The sequence below is a fragment of the Mus musculus genome, chromosome 3 (assembly GCF_000001635.26).
Source record: "Mus musculus strain C57BL/6J chromosome 3, GRCm38.p6 C57BL/6J".
Taxonomy (NCBI): Eukaryota; Metazoa; Chordata; class Mammalia; order Rodentia; family Muridae; genus Mus; species Mus musculus.
The window spans coordinates 35,277,433-35,287,925 of NC_000069.6; positions in this window are offsets into that span (position 1 = coordinate 35,277,433).

Genomic DNA, 10,493 nt, shown 5'->3' on the forward strand with positions numbered 1-10,493 from the left:
GGCTATCATTCTCCTATCCACTCCTATCCTTCTCCTTCCACTGGCCATTAAAACACCCTCTTGGTGGCAGAATGAGCTTCCTCTGTATTCTCCATGGCTTCATTTTACTATATAGTCAACAGAAAAGATCCTTTTAATTTGCTACTTTGTCTCATTAATTTTTTCTCTTCTTCACTATTACCACTGTCAAATTCAGTTAGCCAGAAACTCTTCCCTTGTTCTACCTGAAGAATCTAACAATTTTCCAGCTAACGCCAGGTCATAAGTCAGTGTGCAGGCATCTTGATTGCCTGTCCTCCTTATAAAATAACACACCTGTCTGTTAAACTGAAGACAGAACAGACATAGCAACTGCTCAGGACTCACTGAGATGATACTGTGCTATATAGACCTGTCTGAAATTCAGGGACTTCTACTTTAGTGAAATTTCTAGAGTCTAGTGGAGTATGACTCATTGAAATGGACCTTTGAAAATTCGCTCCTACAACCAAGAAACAGCCTTTAATTTTGGAGGCAACATATTCTTCATTTAAATGTATGCTCCATCCCATTTGTCAAATGACCCAAAAAGCTGCTGCTCTTTCATGAATGGCAGAAGAGTATATATATGTTTATATTTATATATGTTTGCAGTACCTGGATGTCTGTGTGTGTGTGTGTGTGTGTGTGTGTGTGTATACATACATACATACATATATATATATATATATATATATATATGGAGGTATATTTTACATGTATGTGTATGTGAGTATGTGTAGGTGTGTGTACATGAGTATATGTGGCATGTGTACAAGCATGTATCATTATAGTTGCAGCGTCAGTATCATTCTGTGCCCTATGTCAACCCCTTTTGTCACACAGCCAACATGAACACACTCAATCTTTTTTAGTGTGTGACACTTTATATCTTTCTCTTTTCTCTTCTTTATTACTACCACAGTCAAGTTTAACTCTCAAGATCAGCATCTCAAGAAGCATTTTAAGGGACAAAGAGTAGTTTTACTCATTGTTGAAGGAGTTATAGTCTCTCCCAGTGGGGAAGGCCTGGCAGCAGGATTTTAAAATGACATGTTGCAGCTTTCCAAGTGAAGACACAAGACACAAGGGAGGAAGCATGGCCAGATAGTCCAGAGTATCCAGGCCCACTACCAGTGGCACAGTGCCCCCAACAAGGCTCTACCTCTTAAATGTTCCATTCCTTCTACAAATGACACTGCCCACTGGGGACCAGGTGTACAGAGGAGCCTATGAGGGACATGGTACCTGTAAACTGTCATAATGATCATGTCCCATGTCTCATGTCTCTTTGTGATGTTATTTTTTTTAACCTCCTATAACATCTCTTTCTCTTTCTCTTTGCTTCTGGGTTGCCTAAGCAGTTGGCTTTGGCCAATTCAATACAAAGGAGTTTCCAAGGCTCTCAAAAGCCTTATGAGTCATCTTCTCCTTTTTTGTGGAGCCCTGTAGCAGAGAAGAATCTGAGTGAGTGATCACATGGCAGGAGAAGCCAATTGCTAGTCACAGGAGCCATTGCATGTAACACTGTAGATACATGAGTGGGAGCCCCCCTAGACCAACTCTGCCAACAGAGCTCCTGACACAAGCAAACACAAGATGACAAGCAAGGAAACAGGCTTGTTGGCCATAGAATAGGAAAAAAAAAAAAGAATTTCTGTTGTATTAAAATATTTAGTACTTGTTGCTCAACAACAGAGGTAGCTGTGACACTCTTAAGATACCTGGTACCCCACTGTCTCACACTAGGCACTCAAAGCACAGGATGGAAAATGCATGTACCAAACAGATAGAGACAGCATATTTAACCATACCTTTCGATTGATTCATTTAATATGCACACTAAATTGCAAATACACCAGAAATAATGAAATTTTATACTGTACAAAATATGTTTATGTTATCAGTAATATAAGAAATACTATGTGATACAAGCACAAAAATACACAATTGTATAGTACATAATCATATATATGCATCTTACATCTATAAAATAAGGCCCACTTTTCAAGATTAAGGTACACAATAAAAAATATTGTCCATATCAGAAATCTTATAAATTTAAAACAGTGAAAATGAGTAAGTACAGATATATGAAAATTTTGATAGAGAACTACATGACCACAAAGAAAGGAGCAATTTGTCCTGACTAAGGGATTGGGACTGACAGCCAAGACCTGAGAGCCATGATCCTGGATGCTGTACCTAGTGCAGACTGTGATACAGTGGGAGCTCAAAGCAAGTCCAGCACAGGGAGAATGTAGCACACTGCTGGTCCCTATACCAGCCTCTGCCATCAGGCACTGGAACTGATCCACTCTAAGAATAAATTCCCTTGAACTTTCCCAAATGACAGAGGTGAGACCTCCCTTTCCTTGTCTACTTCAAATCTTTTTCCGAAAGCTTCTTAACTCCGTATGGGTTGCTTCAACCTCTAACAGATGAGTCTTGGTATGGGTTAGCTGTGCACTCGAACACCAAACTTCCATAATATAATATAGATTCACTTATCTGTTCATCATACTGGCTATGTACTACATAAGTCAGTAAACTGAGCCAGGGGCACCTCATATTTGACATGTCCCAGACTCTATTTACTGTCTCTTAAACAGTGATCAGCACAGAGAGTCAACCAGTCACTTAGCTATCAACCTGAAGTTGCCCCCGAGTCTCCTACACCAAAGGTTTCTCGTAGGTTCTGTTCCCAACTTACCTCTGACACTTAACCCTTCACCTAGTCTTATTGACCCCTAACCTAGCCATGTGCTCCACTTCCTGAGTTCAGTGTCTACAGCTGGTGTCATTGCCACCACCCCATCATGTGTTAGTACTGGCTTTCCACTCTTCCTACATGCACTGACCATGCTACCACTAGGTGTGCCTTTAGGAAATGCAGGTGTGGATCCTACTGAGTTCTCTGCACTCAGCCTTCCCATGATTTCCCAGCTCCGAGCTCGAAGCACAGAGCTGAGATTATCTCATGACCAGTCTGCCCTTAGGTTCCCTTTCTGTGCTCTCCCAACCTAGCGTGCACTCTGCCCTCTAACCATGGGACTGCTGCATTCTCTTGGCTTCCTGAGCTGTTGAGCAGTCCAAAGCCTCCCTTTAGCTGCTGCATGATGTCTTGTATAGCCTGATCTGACTCTAGAACATTAGTTCACAGCTTGGGTGCAGCCTGTCCCCCTCTCTTTGCCCCCCTTCCTTGGGCTCGGAGTACAGAATGGACCACCCTGCTGCTTCTGTGACCCCAACTGTATTCTGTCCCATAGCACTTGTATCATAGCTCTCTGGTACTGTAGTGTGTGTGTTTGTTGTTGTCTATGTTCATTCTTGCAAACAGGCCGACCTCTACAGAGGCGGCGGACTTTTTATTCATGTGATATTTATGATACTTCACACACCCTTAAGTAGGGATTCCATAATGAAGATGAGTCTCTTCTCAGTAATTTGAACACAGCTAATTCAGGCAAAGCTAGAAAGGTTATCAGTCACAGCCACGGTTGCTTCCTTGGCTTCTGATTTTGTCTTGATATTCAGTAGTCCAGTTGAAAGTGCTAAAATGTTCAATGTGGAAGGATGTCTTGCGCTCCTGTCCTAGTGGGCATGGTGAAGCACCGAAGCATAAGAAGTACATCACTGTGTCTGTGCAGAATCTGAGGTGCAAGCCAATACAGTCAGCATTTCAGGCTGCAGAAGCCTGTGATCTTGCACAGTTTGAGGCACTGGCCAATGAAAACAAAAACGTTCTCACATCCTTGCACTAAAGTACATTCCTTGGAAACTTGCCTGTTAGAACTGCAATCGATTGCAAGCAGAAACTGACACAGATGGAGAAACTGATGCCTGCAAACATGGCAAGAAATGGCAGCTGCTAGCCGGAAAAAGATGAAGAACCAAGAAAAGCAGAGCTAAGATTTCAAAGAGCAACTATCCAGAGACAGCCAGGGGAAATCACACTGACTCCTGGTGAGCCTTGCTGGGTATTCTACACAGTTGTTCCCTGTATGTACTGTGTACACTGCCTCTCACTGATGATATTAGCAATCACGCTTTTCAAATAGAATTATGTTCTGTATGTTCTGTACAAAAGAAAGAAAAAGCATATGAAACATTTTAGAATTTATTTAAAATGTATTAATTCTAAAACGGTTTAAATTTTGTTCATCAGAGCTGCCAATTTTTTTAGGATTTATTTTATTATTTTTATTTATGTGTGTCTGTATAAGCGAATGTCACATGTGTACAGGTGTCCACAGAGGCCAGAAGAGACTGTCAGATGCATCTAGACTTATAGGAAGTTGTGAGCTCTCACACGGGAGTACTGGTAGCTGAATTTGAGTCTCCTGAAGAGCCATGTCTCTTAACCACTGAGCTGTCTCTCCGGGGTTTTCAGCTTATTCCAGGGTTTTCAGCTTATTAACATTTGATATGAATACCAAGTAAGGGTATTGAAGCCAATGCTGTGGTTCTGCCACACCAGAGTCCCCAGGAGAATTGCCATTATCAATCCCACTTCACAGAATAGGTTCTACTCTCACCCTGCTCAAGATGAGGAAGCCAGTGTTGACAAAAAGGAACAAAATCGCCCAGGGTCTCATAGGTAGTCAGCTGCTGAATAGGGTTATTATGAGATAGTTTTCATCACTGAGGTTTGAATGGCCAAGAGTTCATAAGATTATCAATAACTTGATCTATATGTCTCAAGAGATGGCTAAAGGGTTGCCATTTAAGCATGAAGAACGGAGTTCAGATCCATAGTGACCACATAAAATTGAAGGAGGGCAGTGAGTGTCCACAACACCATCACTGGAGAGGGGAAGACAGGGGTCCCTGGGGATTGCTGGCTGCCAATCTAGCCAAGTCAACAAGTTCTAGGTTCAGTGACAGATCCCATCTCAAACAGTGAGGTAGATACTTGAAGTGGACGTGTACACATGAGTGCACACACATACTTACAAACACATTCAAAGAAAGGAGTTGATCTGTGCAAGCTCAAATGTGAAGCTTCAGTTCATTTGGGACCACAGTAGCATAGCATCTCCTCCACAGTAAATCAGAACTTGGAATAATTCTGTCAGCAAGATGAGATCTGTCTCTCATCTGCCCTGCGCCTCTGCAACGCTCCTTAGCTAATGATAGAAGCGGTGTTTATTGGAATAAAATGTTACCAAAAGGCCCATTGGTGTATTGCTATTTCTCATAGCTATCTAGAGCAGGGGTTCTCAACTGGGGTAGCATATCAGATATCTTGTATATCAGGTATAATATTATCATTCACAAAATAAAATATCCAATTAAAATATTATAATTGACAATAGTAGAAAGTTAGAGTTAAGTAATAAAATCATCTTATTTTATTATAGTTTTAGTCCATATATAGACTATATATAATATATTTGTATATATTATATATATATACACACACATGGTTATAGTCACTACAACATGAGGAACTGTATTAAAGGGCTGTGTTAAGAAGGTCGAAAGCTACTGATCTAGTGTTAGAACACCCACAAATAATAGCTCTCCTAAGTCAGGAGATAGAAAGTTCACTAGCAAGAAACACTTTGGTTAAAAGCCAAAACAGTTTCCAAAACTTATAACCTTAATAAAAACAAAACAAAACAAAACAAAACAGAAAAACAACAACAAAAAACAACTGGGGAATGGCACTTTATTTAAAAAAATAGATTGATATTAATGTTTTAAACTGTTAGCATAATGTTAAATACTAGAAATGTCCCCGGGGAATTATTTATTTAAGGGCTTTGTTCTGGTGAGCCATTACATTATTTCAATAAAGATGAAAGGGTTTATTTTCTTTAAATTATTTAGGTGAAAGAGTTAGCCTTCAGGCAGGTGTTCTGTTTATGCAGATGGAAAAATAAATTATTTAGAAGCAAAGACAGGTAAAACAGATGGAAAACCAGTGTAAACCAAGAAAGCCATGGGCAGCTGCATGACAGGCTTCGGTAAAACAACCAGCTGCATACCTGCCGTGCAGGTTCCCTCTTTAGCAGGACTTCTAGCTTTAAACATTGCTCTCCACTACTCCCCGCAGTGCCGGTGGGGACCTGGCACCGGCTTCAGTGGTACAGCATCTGAAATTCTTCATGGAAACTTAATTTTAAATGTCATCACAGAACCTTGTGAAATCTTCCTACGGGCATTTTCCCTAACAGATCCAAGAGCGAAATGTACTTTCAAATCACCTGAAGTCTTTTTTTAAGAAGGCTATTCTAATATAACATCTGGTTTCCCCCTAACACCTCCCACTAATTGATGAATTTGCATGTTAAGGCTTTCTGTAACACCTAAGTCTCTCCTACATCACTGGTCCATGAATTCAGATGAGGGATCCTGGCAGGGCCCCATCATTGGTCTGTTCTCCATGCAATGCTGGGACCTGCCATGCAGTAAACACCTGCTTTAGAACGACCCATTTGGGGAAATAGTAGTCACAGCTCTAAACAGTCAACCTTTGTTCATCTCACGTAAGCATGCCAACAAATTACACTGTCACCTAAAGAAAGGGACAGTTCAGGCCCTGGGACTTCATGGACAGAGAGAGAAGAGTGATAAAGGGAAGATAGGAGAACTCTTGAAGGGCCTTGTGGCTGAATCCCAGGAAATAGCTTAGACTCACCATCCAGTCTTTAAACCATCTTGTTAACCTAGCTCCACTGTCCTGCTCACTGTTACTGACTGATAGGATCAGACATCACCAAGACAGTTGAACTGCACAGGTCCATATAAATATGAAAAAGAGCACTTATCCACAAATAAAAGTGTTTTAAATGTTTCTTGTATTTTCTTTTTCAAATAGTGCTTTCATTTTTTTTAAATCTAATTTGCAGCATTTAATGTAATTATTTCAGGAGACAACATCTTTACATGAAAACACCCAAGGATGCGGCACCTACTTAGTGTCCAATAGTAATACAGATCATACATGGAAGCTTTTGATTTATTAAGCTTGTGAAGACTGCATGGCTTAGTGAGTTAAGCATCTACATGATCTCTATCATTTAGTTAAAAAATTGTTCAAATAAGGGACTGAGTTTTTATGCTTTGCATTGATACCTTATGACATATGACAATATAGTTTTTTTTTTCCATTTTTATTAGGTATTTAGCTCCTTTACATTTCCAATGCTATAACAAAAGTCCCCCATACCCACCCACCCCAACTCCCCTACCCACCCACTCCCCCTTTTTGGCCCTGGCGTTCCCCTGTACTGGGGCATATAAAGTTTGCAAGTTCAATGGGCCTCTCTTTTCAGTGATGGCCGACTAGGCCATCTTTTGATACATATGCAGCTAGAGTCAAGAGCTCTGGGGTACTGGTTAGTTCATAATGTTGTTCCACCTATAGGGTTGCAGATCCCTTTAGCTCCTTGGGTACTTTCTCTAGCTCCTCCATTGGGAGCCCTGTGATCCATCCATTAGCTGACTGTGAGCATCCACTTCTGTGTTTGCTAGGCCCTGGCATAGTCTCACAAGAGACAGCTACATCTGGGTCCTTTTGATAAAATCTTGCTAGTATATGCAATGGTGTCAGCGTTTGGATGCTGATTATGGGGTGGATCCCTGGATATGGCAGTCTCTACATGGTCCATCCTTTCATCTCAGCTCCAAACTTTGTCTTTGTAACTCCTTCCATGGGTGTTTTGTTCCCAATTCTAAGGAGGGGCATAGTGTCCACACTTCAGTCTTTATTCTTCTTGAGTTTCATGTGTTTAGCAAATTGTATCTTATATCTTGGGTATCCTAGGTTTGGGGCTAATATCCACTTATCAGTGAGTACATATTGTGTGAGTTCCTTTGTGAATGTGTTACCTCACTCAGGATGATGCCCTCCAGGACCATCCACTTGCCTAGGAATTTCATAAATTCATTCTTTTTAATAGCTGAGTAGTACTCCATTGTGTAGATGTACCACATTTTCTGTATCCATTCCTCTGTTGAGGGGCATCTGGGTTCTTTCCAGCTTCTGGCTATTATAAATAAGGCTGCTATGAACATAGTGGAGCATGTGTCCTTCTTACCAGTTGGGGCATCTTCTGGATATATGCCCAGGAGAGGTATTGCTGGATCCTCCGGTAGTACTATGTCCAATTTTCTGAGGAACCGCCAGACTGATTTCCAGAGTGGTTGTACAAGCCTGCAATCCCACCAACAATGGAGGAGTGTTCCTCTTTCTCCACATCCACGCCAGCATCTGCTGTCACCTGAATTTTTGATCTTAGACATTCTGACTGGTGTGAGGTGGAATCTCAGGGTTGTTTTGATTTGCATTTCCCTGATGATTAAGGATGTTGAACATTTTTTCAAGTGCTTCTCTGCCATTCGGTATTCCTCAGGTGAGAATTCTTTGTTCAGTTCTGAGCCCCATTTTTTAATGGGGTTATTTGATTTTCTGAAGTCCACCTTCTTGAGTTCTTTATATATGTTGGATATTAGTCCCCTATCTGATTTAGGATAGGTAAAGATCCTTTCCCAATCTGTTGGTGGTCTTTTTGTCTTATTGACGGTGTCTTTTGCCTTGCAGAAACTTTGGAGTTTCATTAGGTCCCATTTGTCAATTCTCGATCTTACAGCACAAGCCATTGCTGTTCTGTTCAGGAATTTTTCCCCTGTGCCCATATCTTCAAGGCTTTTCCCCACTTTCTCCTCTATAAGTTTCAGTGTCTCTGGTTTTATGTGAAGTTCCTTGATCCACTTAGATTTGACCTTAGTACAAGGAGATAAGTATGGATCGATTCGCATTCTTCTACACGATAACAACCAGTTGTGCCAGCACCAATTGTTGAAAATGCTGTCTTTCTTCCACTGGATGGTTTTAGCTCCCTTGTCGAAGATCAAGTGACCATAGGTGTGTGGGTTCATTTCTAGGTCTTCAATTCTATTCCATTGGTCTACTTGTCTGTCTCTATACCAGTACCATGCAGTTTTTATCACAATTGCTCTGTAGTAAAGCTTTAGGTCTGGCATGGTGATTCCACCAGAAGTTCTTTTATCCTTGAGAAGATTTTTTGCTATCCTAGGTTTTTTGTTATTCCAGACGAATTTGCAAATTGCTCCTTCCAATTCGTTGAAGAATTGAGTTGGAATTTTGATGGGGATTGCATTGAATCTGTAGATTGCTTTTGGCAAGATAGCCATTTTTACAATGTTGATCCTGCCAATCCATGAGCATGGGAGATCTTTCCATCTTCTGAGATCTTCTTTAATTTCTTTCTTCAGAGATTTGAAGTTTTTATCATACAGATCTTTCACTTCCTTAGTTAGAGTCACGCCAAGATATTTTATATTATTTGTGACTATGGAGAAGGGTGTTGTTTCCCTAATTTCTTTTTTTTTTTTCCATTTTTTATTAGGTATTTAACTCATTTACATTTCCAATGCTATACCAAAAGTCCCCCATATCCACCCACCCCAACTCCCCTACCCACCCACTCCCCCTTTTTGGCCCTGGCGTTCCCCTGTACTGGGGCATATAAAGTTTGCAAGTCCAATGGGCCTCTCTTTCCAGTGATGGCCGACTAGGCCATCTTTTGATATATATGCAGCTAGAGTCAAGAGCTCCGGGGTACTGGTTAGCTCATAATGTTGTTCCACCTATAGGGTTGCAGATCCCTTTAGCTCCTTGGCTACTTTCTCTAGCTCCTCCATTGGGAGCCCTATGATCCATCCATTAGCTGACTGTGAGCATCCACTTCTGTGTTTGCTGGGCCCCGGCATAGTCTCACAAGAGACAGCTTCATCTGCGTCCTTTCAATAAAATCTTGCTAGTGTATGCAATGGTGTCAGCGTTTGGATGCTGATTATGGGGTGGATCCCTGGCTATGGCAGTCTCTACATGGTCCATCCTTTCATCTCAGCTCCAAACTCCGTCTCTGTAACTCCTTCCATGGGTGTTTTGTAACCCAAATCTAAGGAGGGGCATAGTGTCCACACTTCAGTCTTCATTCTCCTTGAGTTTCATGTGTTTAGCAAATTATATCTTATATCTTGGGTATCCTAGGTTTGGGGCTAATATCCACTTATCAGTGAATACATATTGTGTGAGTTTCTTTGTGAATGTGTTACCTCACTCAGGATGATGCCCTCCAGGTCCATCCATTTGGCTAGGAATTTCATAAATTCATTCTTTTTAATAGCTGAGTAGTACTCCATTGTGTAGATGTACCACATTTTCTGTATCCATTCCTCTGTTGAGGGGCATCTAGGTTCTTTCCAGCTTCTGGCTATTATAAATAAGGCTGCTATGAACATAGTGGAGCATGTGTCCTTCTTACCTGTTGGGGCATCTTCTGGATATATGCCCAGGAGAGGTATTGCTGGATCCTCCGGTAGTACTATGTCCAGTTTTCTGAGGAACCGCCAGACTGATTTCCAGAGTGGTTGTACAAGCCTGCACTCCCACCAACAATGGAGGAGTGTTCCTCTTTCTCCACATCCTCGCCAGCATC